Source organism: Sinohyriopsis cumingii, chromosome 17, assembly GCF_028554795.1.
Source record: "Sinohyriopsis cumingii isolate HCF-2022 chromosome 17, ASM2855479v2, whole genome shotgun sequence".
Lineage (NCBI taxonomy): Eukaryota > Metazoa > Mollusca > Bivalvia > Unionida > Unionidae > Sinohyriopsis > Sinohyriopsis cumingii.
This window is the reverse complement of record NC_142977.1, coordinates 118,501,105-118,521,960: the sequence shown is the minus strand read 5'-3', so window position 1 is coordinate 118,521,960 and position 20,856 is coordinate 118,501,105. Positions and strand designations below refer to the sequence as shown.

Below are 20,856 nucleotides of genomic sequence, written 5' to 3'. Positions count from 1 at the left end.
ACAACGTGTGTGTGTGTAATTTGGATTTTTAACGATGCTTTTACAATGTTTCAGTCATATCGCTATCATGTCTGCAGTGTGGCAGTTTATGGTTGTGTCTAGCACTGGGGCATTATGCCGCAGGCATGTAGCATCATGTCCCATCCCAGTCACATCATCCTGACACCAGGCCGACCAGTCTTAACACTAACCTCTTAATGCTGAGCACCTAGCGAGGCAGCTGTTGGTACCATTTTTATAAGTCTTGGTATGACTCAGCCAGGTTCGAACCTGCGACCTCCCAAATCCGAGGCAGATGCTCTAACCACTAGCCCACTGGAGTGGTCTAACAACAAGGAAACATGCCACATTTGTGTAGTGTCAGCACAATATTCTGGTGTTCATAAAAACACAAATGCATCGGAGAAAATGCTGCTGGATATTTCCAACATTCTCAACCCACCCAAGATTGAGGAAAATCTGAACTCAATTTAGGCTAAAGAGAAACCCAACCAGCTGCATGAATATGTGCCACTAAAGGACAACTCCCATTATAACCTAAAACTTAAACAATCCATTTATAAATCTACCTGAAAAACACAGCAAATTATTTCCTGAACTTTTTCAAATTGTGTGTTTAATGTTAAAATTTGCTGATTTTATAGAATATCAAAGTCTAAATTTTGGATTATATTCTTTGGAGTGATTCAAGTCATCATATCACATAGCTGGGCAACCTAAATAAAATGGGCAACAGATCACCATATCCCTGGCCAAAACAAACCATTGTGGTAGCCCTTAGGAATATGTCTGTAGTTTTTTTTTCTATGTACATGTATTTGTTTCATGCTGTTAACCAACATAAAATGTGCCTTATTCTAGTTTCAAGTTAGCTTTTTGCTCTTGTTGTTTTTTAACACAATCTGTTATTTTGTTGTGCCCTATACTCTCACAAAAAAGGTGGCCTTGACTCCATAGTGTTGATATTAGGATCAATACAACAGATGGTGCAAATGGATAAGTATCAAAAGTAGAACAACCCGTGTGCACAAATACCTCAAAAATAGGGCTGTGTGCACAAATACCTCAAAAAATAGGTCTGTGTGCACAAATACCTCAAAAATAAGGCTGTGTGCACAAATACCTCAAAAATAAGGCTGTGTGCACAAATACCTCAAAAATAGGGCTGTGTGCACAAATACCTCAAAAATAGGGCTGTGTGCACAAATACCTCAAAAAGAGGGCTGTGTGCACAAATACCTCAAAAATAGGTAGGTGTCCATGGCATGAAGCAAATTTACAGTGATTCTCCATAATAAACTGTCTCCTTTGATATAAAAGGGGACATTTAATGTTTTTTAATCTGCACTGTCAATATAACCATGTTATAGAACACTGACCCAGTGAATAATGTATCTAGTCAAAACAGTGCTTTGTGGGACTAGCAATGAAAAAAATGGGTGAAGACAAAAATAGAATATACATGGGTTTGGAGGACCATGACTGATTGATAATGAAAGGTAAAATGTTAATCAAAAGAATGTTTAAGACTTATCCTATTTCTAACAGAAAAAATCAAGACAATGTTTTATTGATGGAACTTCAGACCTTAACAGACTTGACTTTTTCAGAATACTCATGACTGATAATAGCTCACGATTCTTCAGGTACCGAACTGAAAATATGTTTCAGAAACATGGATCAAAAAATGCAGCAGGATATTTAGTTTTCTCCATACAAAGGCTTCCATTTAGGACATGTAGTTTTCTCCAGACAGAGGCTTGCATTTGGGACATGTAGTTTTCTCCAGACAGAGGCTTCCATTTAGGACATGTAGTTTTCTCCAGACAGAGGCTTGCATTTAGGACATGTAGAATTCTCCAGACAGAGACTTGCATTTAGGACATGTAGAATTCTCCAGACAGAGACTTGCATTTAGGACATGTAGTTTTCTCCAGACAGAGACTTGCATTTAGGACATTTAGTTTTCTCTAGACAGAGGCTTCCATTTAGGACATGTAGTTTTCTCCAGACAGAGGCTTGCATTTAGGACATGTAGAATTCTCCAGACAGAGACTTGCATTTAGGACATGTAGAATTCTCCAGACAGAGACTTGCATTTAGGACATGTAGAATTCTCCAGACAAAGACTTGCATTTAGGACATGTAGTTTTCTCCAGACAGACTTCCATTTAGGACATTTAGTTTTCTCCAGACCGACTTCCATTTAGGACATGTAGTTTTCTCCAGACAGAGACTTGCATTTAGGACATGTGGTTTTCTCCAGATAGACTTCCATTTAAGAATGTAGTTTTCTCCAGACAGAGGCTTGCATTTGGGACATGTAGTTTTCTCCAGACAGAGGCTTCCATTTAGGACATGTAGAATTCTCCAGACAGAGACTTGCATTTAGGACATGTAGAATTCTCCAGACAAAGACTTGCATTTAGGACATGTAGTTTTCTCCAGACAGAGACTTGCATTTAGGACATGTAGTTTTCTCCAGACAGACTTGCATTTAGGACATGTAGTTTTCTCCAGACAGACTTCCATTTAGGACATGTAGTTTTCTCCAGACAGAGGCTTGCATTTAGGACATGTAGTTTTCTCCAGACAGAGGCTTGCATTTAGGACATGTAGAATTCTCCAGACAGAGACTTGCATTTAGGACATGTAGAATTCTCCAGACAGAGACTTGCATTTAGGACATGTAGTTTTCTCCAGACAGAGACTTGCATTTAGGACATGTAGTTTTCTCCAGACAGACTTCCATTTAGGACATTTAGTTTTCTCCAGACCGACTTCCATTTAGGACATGTAGTTTTCTCCAGACAGAGACTTGCATTTAGGACATGTGGTTTTCTCCAGATAGACTTCCATTTAAGAATGTAGTTTTCTCCAGACAGAGGCTTGCATTTAGGACATGTAGTTTTCTCCAGACAGACTTGCATTTAGGATGGGTCTATACTCAGAAATGGATGTCTGATCAGCATTTAAAACTTTTTAAGTAACTGAATTTTTATTATCAAGGAGTTTCCATATATTTACTATGGAAGCTGAATTAACAGTATGTACTGTGAATCCTGAACAAGTCACCACTTGCCAATGAAAAGACTTACTGTCTATAGCAAGAAAACTCAATTTACCAATCAAAGAGCTCAATACCAGACTTTTTAAATTTCCAATATGGCAACTACCACAATGTCCTAATGCCCTGACAAATGAAAAATGTGTATGAAAGCTTTTGTTTGGTTTGGTGCTTTATGGCACAGCATAACAAGTAGGCTATTTAGTGCCGAGGCAATCAAAGTACAGTGTAAAGTGCCTTGCCAAAGAACACGCCTCAGTAGCTGACCTAGTGTATGAGATAAAAAGAATAAGCTGGCCTAGGATGGGTGTATGAAATATAGTGTAAACGTACACAATGTGTCACTGTTGATGGAGCTGCTATCATTAATAATTATTCACAACTATCTTCCTAGGTAAATGTAAGAAACAATTTGATTGGATCAATCACAACTATCTTGCAAGTAATTGTGAGGAGCAATTTGATTGGATCAGTTTCTTTCAGCAGCATCCAATCACTTAAGTTTATACCATTTTATCTGTAATTACCCACAAACATTTACATGCCATCAATCCATTAAAAAAATCCAACAAAGATGGTATGGCCAGATTGTAAACCAGCAATTGTACATAGTCACTTAAATTTCAAATGCAAACATCATAGACCCTGATCTTCCATCACATAATGTACTGGCAGATTATGGTCTATACTGTTTGCTCTACTTAATACTCCTTACAAACTACAGAGACCCAGATCTGCTTGCACTTCATGCAATTGCAGATCTGGATCTGCGCAGTTTACACTAGGCATATAAATGAGCACATACAGAACAAAAAAAGGGTTCCTATCTAGATAGATTTTCAGCTTCCTTTGAACCCCAGATTAATACATCTTAGTACATACTTATGCTTCTGCAAGAGGAATAGTGTCTGACAAAATGGCCTAAATTCAAACCCTAATCAGAGATTCCTCAATGAAATATTAAGCACAAATAACAGCACGAGCGGCAGCAGTAGTGGAGAAAATGATCTCAATTCAAATATTAGCCTTAGTGTTGACACAAGACAGAAAAGTTTTGCAATCTGACAAAAAAACATATATCTATTTTTTAATGCTTTTTATTTTCAAACAGTGCTTTTATTAAATTAAAACTATCCATAATTAAGAATGAGGTGAAAGTTAAAATTACACCTGAAATATAATAAACGAAAAGCACACACAAAAAATAATTTTACAATATATCAAAAAGAGAAGAAGAATAAAAAAAGGAAACTACTGTACTCACCAATTACCAAATTATACAAGAATTTGTTGTCATTGCTGAATTTATGAAAATTTAATAAGTTGTAGACAAATCCGTTGCCCAGGAAACCAAACATTAATGCCAGGCAACCATTTTTCCCAATGTGAAAACCAAGTCAAACAAAATGATCCTGTAAAAAATTTATATTTTTTCAACTGACAAACATTTGACTCTTATACTGTCCCTAGTTGAATACTGGGTGACTTGTATCTGTAAGAATATCAGTAACTGTTGTAGAAACTACTAGTTCCTTTAAAGAGACAAGGATCACATGAAGGGATCGATGCTACTGGGTGAAAAGAATTTCCAGGAATTCAAGACAAAACCATTTCTTCCATTTAACTGCTCAGCAATGAAACCATCTCCAATATTCTTCAGAGAAAACAAGATTTTCAAAACTACTCCTCTGGTGCACATATTGGATGTCAGACTGGCACCATTTTCATTTAAGATAAAGCTGATATAATTGAAGTCTTTTGGTGAAAACCCCATGTTATAATGATCATCCATTCAAGAGGAATAATAACCCCATGTTATAATGATCATCAATTCAAGAGGAGTAATAACCCCATGTTATAATGATCATCAATTCAAGAGGAGTAATAACATGTTATAATGATCATCCACTGAAGAGGAATAATAACACCATGTTATAATTATCATCCATGCAAGAGGAGTAATAATCTCATGTTATAATGATCATCCATTCAAGAGGAGTAATAATCCCATGTTATAATGATCATCCATTCAAGAGGAGTAATAACCCCATTTTATAATGATCATCCATTCAAGAGGAGTAATAACCCCATGTTATAATGATCATCCATTCAAGAAGAGTAATAATCCCATGTTATAATGATCATCCATTCAAGAGGAGTAATAACCCTATGTTATAATGATCATCCATTCAACAGGAGTAATAACATGTTATAATGATCATCCACTGAAGAGGAATAATAACCCCATGTTATAATTATCATCCATTCAAGAGGAGTAATAATCTCATGTTATAATGATCATCCATTCAAGAGTAATAATCCCATGTTATAATGATCATCCATTGAAGAGGAATAATAACCCCATGTTATAATGATCATCCATTCAAGAGGAGTAATAACCCCATGTTATAACGATCATCCATTCAAGAGGAGTAATAACCCCATGTTATAATGATCATCCATTCAAGGGAGTAATAACAACAAGATTTGTAAGACACCTGTCAAGGCAGCAATATTGGATGGATGTAAGACTGGCACCAGTTTCACTGAGGACCCCTTGTTGATAAACAGTGTAGCCATCCATTTGGAAGGAGTACAGATAACAATATTTTCAAGACAGCCACCATGGTGGACATATTGAGAGACAGTGATTTTCATTTAGGACCAAGAAGACACCTAAAAAACTCTTCTGATGAAAACCCCATTTCAAAATGACTTTCCATTGAAAAGGAGCAGCAAAATCGTTTCAAGATTTTTAAGATCACCACAGATTGGCACCATTCTCGTTTAAGACCAACTAGACATTATAAAAGGTCTTCAAGTGAAAACTCCTTTTGATACAATCATCAGTTGAGGAGAACTTGCAATAACACCATGAGTTTCAAGAAGACTGATATGGTGGGTATCTTGGACATCTTCATTAAGCAACAACTGGACACCACAAATCTTTCAGTGAAAACTTCATGTTTGTACAACTCAGAGTGGAGTAGCATCAACATGAATTTTAAGATGGCCACTGTCTCATGGACAATACTGTCAGAATGACACCATTCTCATTTTAAAAAATCAACCTGATCATCGTAAGAAATCTTTCAATTGAAACTCCATGTCAGTACATCATTTTGTTAGAAGGAGTAGTGATAAGATTTTCAAGTTAGCTGCCATTACAGCTATACTCCATTTCTGTTAACGCATTTCCATTTAGGACCAACTAGGCATCATAATAATTCTTTCGATGCAAACCCCATGTCAATATGACTTTCCTTTCTGGAGGAGCTGCAATAAACAAGATTTTCGTAAGTGGCTGCTGTGGTGGCCTTCCTTGATGTCAGATTGGCACTATTTTTATTTAGGATCTATTAGACATCATACGAAGTAGCTCAGAGAAAACTTCACACTCGTATGACCTGGAGGAATAGCAATGACAATAACAAGAATTTCAAGATACTGGATGTCAAATATTGGCACCATATCTAGAAGAAGTAGTGATCAGATTTTCAAGATGGCCATTGTGATGGACATATTGGATGTTAGATCAGCACCATTCTGCTTAGGACCAGGTAAACACTGCAGAAAGTTCTTTAGTGATAACACCATGCTGATGTGACCATCCTTTCTAGATTTTCAAGACAACTATCACCGAAAATGTAACGATGATACAAGCATTTATCCTGGAATAGTACCAATAAGATTTTCAAGATGGTCACTGTGGCGGCCATATTGGATGCCCAAGCAGCACCGTTTTCATTTAGGTCCAATTAGGCCATGGGGTGAATGTGTCTATCGAGTTTTATGGCAATCCTCCAATTAGTTTAGGATGAGTGTGCTAACAATGGATGGATCAATGATGAATGATGGACAACAGACAGCTCTTCTGTCTCATCTTCTGTGACCACAGCAACTTGACTGAACTTGACAAACTGAATGCCTGCAATCTAGCAGTACATTTTCCCACTGTCCAGTGAAAAACATGGGCATTCACTGCAGTAGATCACTTGAGCAAACTGGTTAATTGGGTAATGATTAAACAAAATCCCACATGGAAAGTTTACAATTACCTCAGAGCGCTGATGCAGAAACAGCGGTATCGGATTAACAATAAAATGAACATAATGATGTAAACTTGAATAAAAAATAAAAGAGAGATAAGTTTCTTGTCAACTACTGGAAAGCTGAGAGACAACAAAACACCAAGTCTGGTAACACATCAATACCTTTATTGCTTGGGGAGCTGATTAATCGGACTAGAAAACATTTAAAAAAAGGAAATTGTTCGATTATCTTTATTTGCGATCTCCAACAGATTAAATAAGTGTGTCAACATATTAGACACTTTCCATTAGCATGACTGATGGTGAGTTACAAGTACTGTATGCTATGCATATATATGACAAAAGTTATTGACTAATTTGTATTGCAGCAATCTCGGGCAATTGCAACACTATATAGGGCAACCAGACAAATCTGCTGACAAGCAGGATTTAAAAGTTTGTTGCCCAAGGACAACCACTGATTTTCAAAATTTGTCTACCCCAGTAAATGATTATGAATCATATAACAAATTTAATAACAATGAAACAATTTATAACAAGTTTTATAACAATACAACACATCAAAACCAATTAAAAGACAACCAAACAGACATGAAAACAAATTTTATGATAATAAATCAAATTATAACAATTTAATAACAATATAACAAATCATAACAATTTAAAAACAGTGAAACAAATCATACTTTAATAACAATATAACAAATCATAACAATTTAATAGCAATGAAACAAATCAAAGCAAGTGTAATGGTAATTAAACACATGATAATAAATTTAAAAACAATGAAACACATCAAAACTTTACAGAATTATCAAAACTGTAACTCAAAAGTACTTGTAGCACCTGACCCATATGGAGGAAACGCAAACCTACATCAATAACTAAAATGCATCCCTTCGATGGACCCCATTAAAAAACCTAAATCAATAACTAAAATGCATCCCTTCAATGGACCCCATTAAAAAACCTAAATCAATAACTAAAATGCATTCCTTCGATGGACCCCACTAAAAAACCTAAATCAATAACTAAAATGCATCCCTTCAATGGACCCCATTAAAAAACCTAAATCAATAACTAAAATGCATCCCTTCAATGGACCCCATTAAAAAACCTAAATCAATAACTAAAATGCATCCCTTCGATGGACCCCATTAAAAAACCTAAATCAATAACTAAAATGCATCCCTTCAATGGACCCCATTAAAAAACCTAAATCAATAACTAAAATGCATCCCTTCGATGGACCCCACTAAAAAACCTAAATGACTCTGTTATGACTCTAAATCTAAAACTATGTAACAGAAGGGAATTGAAACCAACAATTTAAGTTCAAAAAACATTTATTGCCTTTGAATACAAGTGAAAATTCAAATGACACCGTATTGTGATTTAAACCCCAAATAATCCTAAATATTCTATCAAAAGTCCAAAAGTACATGTATAATGTTCCAAATGAATTCCAAAGACTTGAATGTCTTTGATGCACCACAATGACATAATCCAGAATGTCTTTTAATGAGTTCTCCATAATCCCAAAGTAGTGCCAAAAAGGTCAATAAACACTTTCTAATTCTAATGAATAATTTAAATAAACGAGTCATCTCAGATTATATGTCTACAAAACTAAAAATGATTCCATAGACTCGTTTTAAGATAGGAATGAAGACTTTGCTTATAAAAGCTCTATTTATATATAAAAAAATGGAAACTTCCATCAAATTTTCAAAGAGTTCTCTTCCAGAACATTCTAAGATCATAAACAAGACCTTGAATCCAAATTTTAATAAATATTTTAAAAAACATTACATAAATCAGGTAGCCACAACACTCAATGTCATAGAATTGTATATATTTATCATTTATGTTTTATTTGGATTAAATATATGTACATAGGTTTCGTTTTTTGTGCACAGCGTTACCCAAAGGTGGTTTATGTATATTGTATATTATTTTGAAATGGTTAGTTCGGTTCATCCAATGCTACACGAGCAAAGTGCTTATGATGAGAAAGCTGATATGACTGGAGCACACAGGAAGTGTATGGCTACATGACCTTTGTATAAATTACCTCATCGTAGATCTAAACATCACATTACAAGAAGTCTTGTCAGTGAACAGCCCACTCTATGACATGCGATTTCCAGCTGTAGAGGTATGCGAGTTAAATATTATTTTCCTATTTGTATTATAGGATATAATTGTTTTACTGTCACATTTATCTTGTAGTTTAGGTAATTCCGACTTATGTTGTATAATGCAATGTTATAGTCTGTTTTCTAGTTTACCTGTATGTAATTTAATAGAATGATTGTATTCGCAATAATGTTGTATTTATTAAAGAAGATAAGGTGTTACATTAAGTACTATAAGATTCTTGTCAGATACAGGTTTACTTCTGAACATGATTATCACCTTGTACAGTAGTCCTGATAATATAATTTGTATAAAATAATCAACTCAGGTTTACAGTACATAACGTCATTATGTGCTGTTGTACATGACCGTGTCATTTGTAGTACATGGCTTTGGATATTTTCAGCTGACTGATTGATCACTGATGACTGATTCTTGATTGATTGATTGATGGCCAGTGACTGCTGAATGGTAACTGGTGAATGCTGAGTGTAGTGCTGAAGAAATGAAGGAGGAATGGAGTGACAGTTACATTGTGTCTCCGTACATGCACCGTACTGTAGGTGTTGTTTTTCCATGGTGCTAATTTAGGTTGTGTTATACCCAGTGTGCTGCTGTCAGTGGGTGACACTGGCCTGGAAGAAGATAAAGGTCATCACATGGTGAAGAGCCAAGGCTTCTGAAGAGAACAAGAAATTCTATGGATCTTTAGGCAGACCAGGAGGGGCAGACCGTTCTTGGTGGCACCTCAACCATTCAACAGAGCGTTGGGGCTGAGAAGACATTTCGGATTTGTGTTCGACTCCGCAAGATATATGTCCCAATGTTTCATATTACACTATTTGAGTGAAATCTCATTTATCATATTTCACCATTTGAGTGGAAACGTGATTTCATAATCCGAGTGAACTATATCATTTTTGGAGGAAACTGTCAATGCTTACGTATTATCATTTCTCCATTGTTTGTGTGGAATCACTCTGAATCATTAATCATTGCATCTTTTTACTATTTAAGGTGGTTTCTTGCATATCATTTCGCATTTCATTTAAATCACTATACATAACCAGGTTCATGCATATTTTGTTAAATATCCAATATTTGGATTTTGTTGGCACACAAATCAAAATCTTTTTCACTGAATCATTCATTAATAAACATTGTATTTTCGTCAACATCAAAAGTATTAGTTATAATCTGACTCCAACCCGGTTATCTTGTTACACTCAACATGACAGAAGTCAGGTATACAACATAAATTAAACATACACTACAACTACTGGAAAATACTGTGATGTTTTCAACTATAATAGGACTTAAAAATGTTGGGAACTTCATTAGAAAACAAAAATTTCAAGAGGACACTTCTGTATATAGGATCCATTATAACACTCTTGATTGATTGATGGCCAGTGACTGGTGAATGGTAACTGTGTGATTCAGCTATTCATTAAAAAAAATCACACCAAAAAATCAACTGAATTCATGAAAATTGGGCATCACAGTTTAAGCACAACTGTTTATTCATCATTAATTCCCTCCCCTGTTCTGAAAACTCTCGTTTTTATATATGATCAGGGAAATTTACCCCCAGAAATTTCCAGATCAGGACCTTGAATATATATGAACCAAATGAAAATCCTTCATACTTAATCATTACTAAACAGACTTGAAAAGTTTGACATGTGGAATAGTAAAAGGTCAAGCTGCAAACATGTTTCTAATCATTCATTTCCCCACTTGAATAGTTTCACTTATAGCATAGTACAGGTCAAGAAACAAGTACGTATGAAGATACATTTACATGTATACAGCTTCCAAGTGCTTTACACCATGTCACATGATCTGTATAATGTGACTGATAATGATGATAGCAAACAAGAGATCCGCTTTAACTTGACTGCCTTTATTATTACAGCAAGAGTAAAGAGATCCTCTTTTTCTTGACTGCCTTTATTATTACAGCAAGAGGAGATCCACTTTTTCTTGACTGACTTTATTATTACAGCAAGAGTAAAGAGATACGCTTTTTCTGGACTGCCTTTATTATTACAGCAAGAGTAAAGAGATTCTCTTTTCCTTGACTGCCCTTCCATTTTAGCAAGACAGACCCTTTTTTCTTGACTGCCTTGTTTATTAGGAAGATATACAAAGATCCCCTTTTTCTTGACTGCCCTTTTTTTTTATCAGACATAACAGAATACGAAAGTAAAAAGGAGAACAGTACACATGTGATGATCACAGAAAAACTGAGTCACATATCTGTGAACCCACCTACCTACCTAAGTAACTAATTACCAATACAATGAGCTGACCACTCCGGTGGCCTAGTGGTTAGAGTGTCTGCCTCGTAAGCAGAGGGTTGTGGGTTCGAACCCCAGTCGCGTCATACCAAAGACTTACAAAAATGGTACTAACAGCTGCCTCAGTTGGCGCTCAGCATCAAGATGTTAGTGTTAGAACTGGTTGACCAGGTGTCATGATAATGTGACTGGGTGGGACATCATGCTACATGTCTGCAGCAAGATGCCCCAGTGCTAAACATAACTATAAAATGCCACAGTGTAGTTATCATAGCGATATGACTGAATTTGTTTCAAAACTACATTAAAAATCCTAATCACACACACACATACAATGAGCTAAGTACATTAAAGTTTAATTTCCAAAACAGGATTTTTGTGTGTTGTAATATTGCTTAGCGAAGATTGTCAAATTAGCTACTGTTTTACACATCCAGGATGTCAGCTTGGCACAATTTTCATTTAGAGCAAACTACATGTAGATATCACAACCCATGTCAATATGAAAACCCCATGTCGACACAACAATCCAGTCAAGAGGAGTAGTAGTAAGATTTTCAAGATGGCTGCTGTAGCCATATTGGATATATGATTGACACCATTTTAACTTAGGACAAACCAGACATCATAAGAAGTCTTTCAGTGAAACTCCATGTTGATATGACCATCCATTTGGAAGAAGTAGCAATAGAAAGATTTGTAAGATGACGGCCATGGCAGGTATACTGGATAAGAATGCAGGAACATTTTCAATTAGGACCAACTCGACCATGGGATAAATGTGTGTGTAATATATCAAAGAAATAGTTTGGGAAAAGTAGCAATAACAAACTAGTGCTATCAGACAGATGGACAATGGACAATTAAAAACTGACCATGGGATTAATCTTAAAAAATGTTAAAACCTTTTAACAACCTTCCTATTCTTTTTCACGCCACTAACTTATTAACCTCTGGCACCACGTTTAAGTGGCAGGTGGTGTGTAGATCCATAGCGTCAAGGACATGTAAGATACACTAAAGTGGGGGGGTATTATAGAAAGGTAGACAGATGTAGCTCTACAATGATACCAAATAATCTGGATTTTTTTAGTTGCACTACCAAATACTGATGGGAAAACCTAATTTTTTGGACCTGTTTTTTTTTTTCCACCCAAAATTTGCCCATTGTCAGAATCCGATTTTATATCCAGATTTTAAACTTTTTGGCCTCAGATCTAAGGCAGACCAGCCTGAACTGCACACAGACTGGTGAACCTTTGCAAAAAGTAGGATAAGGTGGGCATTTGAAATAAAGAGTTGTCTCGATACAAAAATGATGGGTCCGTTCAGCAAAAAATATAAAAAAATCCAACTTTTACCCTTCTGTTAACGCACAAGCAAAATAACCAATGGAAAACGATGTTTCTAACACAACTATGCATTAGGCTAATGGAAAATCTCTTGGAAGTCGATGTATTAGGATGTATTCAGAAATAGCCCCCAAAATACGTTTCCTACTCGCATTTCAGGCGAAAACGAACCATATATATCTTTTTAGGCTTACCTTTCATTTTGTTGGAATGTAGATCCTCATAATGAGATAATTCCACCTGCCAGTTTTCACAAATATAGGTCAAGTAGTTTTCAAGATAATGAAGTATAACAAATTAACGAAAAACATGTACACAAATATACAACTAAATGCACAAAAATAGTACTAAACACACAAATATACACATGAACACAAAAATACACAACTTGAACACACAAATATATAACTGAACACACACATATACATTTGACCACACAAATATACAACTGAACACACAAATATGCAACTGAACACAAATACACAACACAAATAAAAGGTATAAAAAGTTTCCATAAACATCCATGGGCATCTAGTATAGAGCCAGTAGAATTTATTTTATTAGGATCTTGACGTTATTGTCACTAGATATTTTTTCTTAAAATCCAATGATTTAAACATGAAACTTTTTATCTGATGCCCATTGCAAACATTTTGCTGTGTTTTCAACATCTTAGCAAATACACTATGACATATGGTGAGTGCAACCATAAATCTAAAATTTTGTATAAATAATGTATGTCATCAATGTATTTGTCAAACAATGTATGTCATCAATGTATTTGTCAAACAATGTATGTCATCAATGTATTTGTCAAACAATGTATCTCATCAATGTATTTGTCAATCAATGTATGTCATCAATGTATTTGTCAAACAATGTATGTCCTCTAAACATTTTCAATGAAAGACTTTTGGGTACCAAAATAAATGCCCATATAAGATTATTTCTCAATAAATTTCAATGTTTTTCATCCAATGATCAAACACATTTTTAAACATGGCTGTTGATAGGTCACTCTCCCCCCTCCCCAACTGCACTACTATTAACACATTAACCCCTGGTGACTAGTTTATGTGGCAGGATGTAGTAGCCTCCTGCTGAGCTCTGTAGTGTCCAAGGTCATGTATGATACACTTAAGTGGGTGGTATTATCGAAAGGTAGACAGATGTAGCTCTACAATGATACCAAATAATCTGGAAGTTCTAGTTGTACCACAAAATACAGAGGGAAAAACCTCATTTTTTGGACCCAATTTTTTCCACCCAAAATTCCCCCATGGTAGAATCCGAATTTGTGTCCAGACTTTAGACTTTTTGGTCTCAGATCTAAGGCAGACCAGTATGAACTACAAACAGACAGATGAACCTATGCAAAAAGTAGGATAAGATGGGCATTTGGAATAAAGAGTGGTCTTGACACGAAAACAATGGGTCCATTAAGCAAAAAATCAAAAGACAAAATCCAACTTTTACCCTTCTGCTCATGCACAAGTCAAATGGCCAATGAAAAATGATGTTTCTATCACAACTAGGCATTAGGTTATTGGAAAATCACCTGGAAGTTGACGTATTAGGATGTATTTAGAAATAGCTTTCAAAATGTGTTTCCTACTTGAATTTCAGGTGAAATCGACAAAAACCTCCAGGGGATAATGTGTTAATATAATTCTAGCTATGTTATAAAACCTCTCAATAAATGCAAGCTGTCTATAATATTCAATATTATCATACCAATTTTAGTGAAGACCGCTATGGTGGCCTAGTGGTTAGAGTATCTGCCTTGAATGTGGGAGGTCGTGGGATTGAACCCCAGCTGAGTCATACCAAAGACATATAAACAGCACTAACAGCTGCCTCGCTAGGCGCTTAGCATTAAGAGGTTAGTGTTAGGACTGGTATGTCTGGTGTCAAGATAATGTGACTGGGTGGGACATTATGCTAGATGTCTGCAGAATGATGCCCCAGTGCTAGAGATCACTATAAACTGCCACACTGCAGACATCGTAGCAATATAACTGAAAATGTTTTAAAGTTACATTAAAAATCCAAATCATACACACACCAATGGGATGGGGGGTAGGTCTTTACTTATTCTTTTGTTGAAAATATTAAATCCTGAACCTTTTTTTTTTGCCGCTACAAATCAAAATATAAAAGATGACTGTCACTACCATGTTCATACAAATAAACATACCCATATCATCTATCAAGGTAGATACATTAAGTTGGAACTGAACATAAGAGTAATGAAGTCATCTCTGTTCAGCACACCTGCTGTATAGCCTTAATTACTACAACAAGCTGTGGAAATATTGACCTCCACCCACACTGTGAAAAAAGCCATATTTATCTACTGTTGGGAGCTCAAAAGTTTGAAAATGATCTATAATCAATTAACAGGGAAAGATGGAGAGAAATGGATAAGTCAACTGTTGTGCCCCAATGACCTCTTGGGTTTAGGGATTGATGATGATGATGATGATGATAATGATGATGATGATGATGATGATGATGAAATATCAGCTTGGGATCAGTAGCCGACAAGTCCTTTCAATCTGCAACTCTTCACTTCAAGCCTTCCCATATACCATATATACTTGCCTGTAAGTTAAGTCAAACTGCAAACAAGTACTGCTATAGCAAAATGCACATGCAGATCAGGGTCTATGTTGTTTGTTCTACTGATCACTCCTATCAAACTGCACAGACCCATATCTGCCCCACATTATGTGATGGCAGATTTGGGTATGTGCACCATCACCGTTCCCACTGATTATTAAGTGAGTACATATGGTATTTGTTATCCACTTTAAACATTTGTTAAGCATCATTGTTATAGGTAGCCCAGTGGGTAACCCAAATTCAATATTTAGTAGCCATGCCCAGCATTATGGTAGCCACTGGGTTCTGAGTACAAGAATTCCTTTCCATGAGGAGAAATGTAAATATGTTTCCATGTCCACAACTACAAAAGCTTTTGGTGTATACAGTTCCTGTTCAGATGCATTTTTTAAAATCTGAATAAACAGTTTACCAGCAGCTGAACAGTTACATGAGATCCTAGACTATTTCAAAGTCACAGTGACCTAGTCATTACTGTGTCAGCCTTGCAACCAGAAAGGGGGGGGGGGGTAATCCTTCCCAAACCAGGCTGATTCAGCCACCATGGCTTGTCTGGACAAGATGCAGTACTCCAATTGTCTTGGTACTATATAACCTTTCATGCGTTAATGTACCATACAAAAATAGCAAAATCCCAAACATGAAACAAGGAGACCAAGTGGTCATGATATCACTCACCTGGCAGACATCTGCTCAGTAGTCAATTTCAAGCCAATAGAGTGTACAGAACACCTTAATATACTGTCAATAGCATGTACAGATCACCTTTATATACATTACAGAGCATGTACAGATCACCTTTATATACATTACAGAGCATGTACAGATCATCCTATTATACAGTCAACAACATATGTACTGTACAGGTTTTGGGGTTTTATTTTAATCACCCCCACCACAGGGGTATCTTGATTTGATCCTGTTTATTCATCCTGAGAGGCTTGTTAGCAAGACTGCACACAAACCACACAACACAGAAAAATGAAATTCTGCAAGTATATGTATTCATCACCTGATTAGACTTTCACACCATTATTTCATGTCTTCAATTTTTATTTTAAAATATTTAATGCCTGACATTTTTGCACTTGGATTTTTTAAATTAAAAAAACATGATAGCATTATGTAACAACAAGCACTCCAGATAAATGAAATAAAATGAGAATATTTTCATTTGCATGTAAGTGTCCCAAGTAGGTTTCAGACCATTTTAGAAACTTTCAATTTTATCTTTCTCCAACTTATTTTTACACAATCCTTGTTAGCAAGAGTAGGTAAAAAGTACTCAATGCAATCAGATAGGCATATCTGCATCTGTGTCAAAAAGTACTCAATGCAATCAGATAGGTATATCTGCATCTGTGTAAAAAAGGTTCTTAAGTACACATAAATCAAGTACACATAAATCAAAAGTAGTTTTGTCTCCCAAAGAACCAGGCATTTCATTTGCATCCCCCCTACCATATCTAACTTGCAAAAACCTTAACAAAGTTTCTTAATGGTTAATACATCAGACTCTTTAATATGCATGGATGCTCATAAATGAAATAATGTGAAACCTTGATGATATAAGTGTGCATATCAAATCTTATCAGAAAAATGGCCTCTGGAGTGTTGACATGCTCAGTCAATTAGATACAAGTTCACCTCATTATTCTGAAAGGATTTTCCTCATACCTCAATTCATCTGAGATGTGAATGTTGTAAGCTTACATCGTACATCTGATCCAAAATCTAATCTGAAATACACCTCCCCTCACAACCCCAATGTGTTCACCAGCTCAACCAATCAGATACATTGTCAGCACATTAATATGCTAATAAAAAAATATTCTGAGGTCTTGATGATCCCAAATGTGGTTGAAATCTGATCTGAAATGAAGGCTCTATAATGTTCAGAAGCAATTGTTAGCAGACAGATGACGAAAATACACCATGCATGACAGACAAGATGATGGACAATACACCATGCATGACAGACAAGATGATGGACAATATACCATACATGACGGACAAGATGATGGACAATACACTATGCATGACAGACAAGATGATGGACAATATACCATACATGATGGACAAGATGATGGACAATACACCATGCATGACAGACAAGATGATGGACTGTACACCAAACATGACAGACAAGATGATGGACAATACACCATGCATGACAGACAAGATGATGGACAATATACCATACATGATGGACAAGATGATGGACAATACACCATGCACGACAGACAATATGATGGACAGTACACCAAACATGACAGACAAGATGATGGACAATATACCATACATGACAGACAAGATGATGGACAATACACCATGCATGACAGACAAGATGATGGACAATATACCATACATGACAGACAAGATTATGAACAATACACCATGCACGACAGACAATATGATGGACAGTACACCAAACATGACAGAAAAGATGACCAATACATCATGCATGACAAACAGAAAGAGAAATATACTATACATGACAGACAAGATGGAAAATACACCAAATATGATGGACAAGATGATGGACAATACATGATACACAACAGAAAAGATGGCCAATACACCATTCATGACAGATAAGATAATATACAATACTCCAGACATGATGGACATGAGGGACAATACACCATGCATGCTGGACAAGCTAGACAATACAACATGCATGATGGACAAGATGGACAATACACCATGCATGATGGACAAATGGAAAATACACCATGCCTGATGGACAAGCTAGACAATACACAATGCATGATGAACATGAGGAAAAATACACCATGCATGATGGACAATACACCATGAATGCTGGACAAGATGGACAATACACCATGCATGATGGACAAGATGGACAATACAACATGCATGATGGACAAGATGGAAAATACACCATGCATGATGGACAAGCTAGACAATACACAATGCATGATGAACATGAGGAAAAATACACCATGCATGATGGACAATACACCATGAATGCTGGACAAGATGGACAATACACCATGCATGATGGACAAGATGGACAATACACCATGCATGATGGACAAGATGGAAAATACACCATGCATGATGGACAAGCTAGACAATACACCATGAATGCTGGACAAGATGGACAATACACCATGAATGATGGACAAGATGGACAATACACTATGAATGATGGACAAAATGGAAAATACACCATGCATGATGGACAAGCTAGACAATACACCATGAATGATGGACAAAATGGAAAATACACCATGCTTGATGGACAAGCTAGACAATACACCATGAATGATGGACAAGATGGACAATACACCAAGTATGATGGACAAAATGGAAAATACACCATGCCTGATGGACAAGCTAGACAATACACCATGCATGATGGACATGAGGGAAAATACACCATGCATGATGGACAAGCTAGACAATACAACATGCATGTTGGAGAAGATGGACAATACACCATGCACAATGGACAAAATGGACAATACACCATGCATGTCGGACAAGATGGACAATTCACCATGCATCATGGGCAAGATAATGGACAATACATGATGCATGATCTAAAATATGGACAATACACATGAATGCTAGATAAGACAGACAATGTACAATGCATGATGGACAAGAAGATCGACAATAAACCATGTATGATGGACAAAAGGTAAAAATCTGGGCACAGTGCAGAAAATGTTCAGACACAATCTTAATTTTTTTGTCATCAAATTTATCTTTGACCCTGAAATGGTGCCTTACAAAAAAAAACTGTGTAATACACATGCAGGTGGTATTACTGGAACATCCATAAGGAAAGATCTTTCACAAGATAAAACTATTTGACATGAAATCACCGCAATAACACATTAACAAGTCACCAAACAATTAGCATTCATACACAGTGACTTTTAATATTAAATGTAGGTAACTGACATCAAATTTTACACTTGGCAATTTGTAATGGGACTCCAATGAGGAAAATCGTGAGTAACATGATCCAACTCAACCACAGTCCCAATGAGGAAAATCTCAACCATTCATTAAAGGGTAAATGTCCTGATAGTGAGGAAAATCATGAGTAACATGATCCAACTCAACCATTCATTAAAGGGTAAATGTAAGAGTCCTGATAGTTTTGTACTTTTGAGTCAATGTAATATACTTCAGCTGTTATAGCTTAGTGGTTAACATGCTGGAATCCTATACAGGAATTCTGGTTTCCATTCACAGACCAGGCCATGAAAACTGCCATACTGTGTCCTTGAGCAAGACACTTTATTTTCACTGTCCAATAAAATTAACTTCACTCTTAACCAGGCAAAGTAACTTTCAGCAGGCTTAGACCCTACCCCACCCCATCCACACCCCAGCCCAGCACACCCCACCCCACCCAATCCACACCCCAATGTAATAATGTAAGAAAAACAATGTAGTAATGTAAGAAAAACAGTCAGGGGATTGGAATTTGTTTATGTACCTTTAAAACAGTTCAGTCATCACTACAATTTCTGCAGTGTTACAGTTTCTAGTGATGTCAAGCATTGGGGCATCATGCCATATACATGTAGCATTATGTCCCACCCCAATCACATTATCCTGACACCAGGCCAACCAGTCCTAACACTAACCTCTTAATGCTGAGCGCCAAGCGAGGCAGCTGCTAGTACCATTTCTATAAGACTCTGGTATGACTTGGATGGGGTTTGAACTCGCAACTTCTTGCATCTGAGGTGGACACTCTAACCACTAGGCCACCGGAGCAGTTGTCAGGGGATGTTACTATAGTTTCTCAGGAGCTGATAATGGGTCTCTGTCCCAAATGAACAATTATTTCAGAATTCAAAATTGGCACCATATCCCTGAAAAATGTTCCCAAATTTTCTAATAAAATCCCTGTTTCCCTGATGGTCTGGTTATATCACCTTTTTCAATACAAGGTCAATCATTGAAACAAGGTCAATCATTCATGTTAATCTGGCACTTAAATCTAGACGACCCTCCTGTAAATTATAAAACTGGCTTAAACAGAACCTGGCAATAACATGTTGCATATTATAAGTAGGGCACAATGACCTACTTTTAACTGTTCTCTATAGAGCCATACCATTGGTTAAAATGTAACAATATCATGTAATTAACATTACTATATACACTCTCTTCTAAGTCAAGATCTTTCTCACATAAATTTTAATTAAGCCCATGGGACCTGACTTTTGTGCCAAGACAGCTGCTAAACATAATAAACATGTCCCAAAATAGGGCAGCTTTGTAAATCTGGTAAAGTTCATAACTGATATAAAAAAAGTGTTTCTTGG

General features: G+C 36.2%; 1 protein-coding gene and 1 long non-coding RNA gene across 3 annotated transcripts in view; one reads left to right on the top strand and one right to left on the bottom strand.

The window, feature by feature from the left end:
* Nucleotides 1-20,856, bottom strand: part of LOC149779740 (G protein-coupled receptor kinase 3-like) — a 345,786-nt gene that overhangs the window by 289,681 nt on the left and 35,249 nt on the right. The window lies entirely within an intron of this gene.
* On the top strand, nucleotides 8,288-13,886 carry LOC149779741 (uncharacterized). Its single transcript, XR_016415704.1, has 2 exons — nucleotides 8,288-9,277; nucleotides 9,665-13,886. It is a non-coding gene; the product is annotated as an uncharacterized LOC149779741 (long non-coding RNA).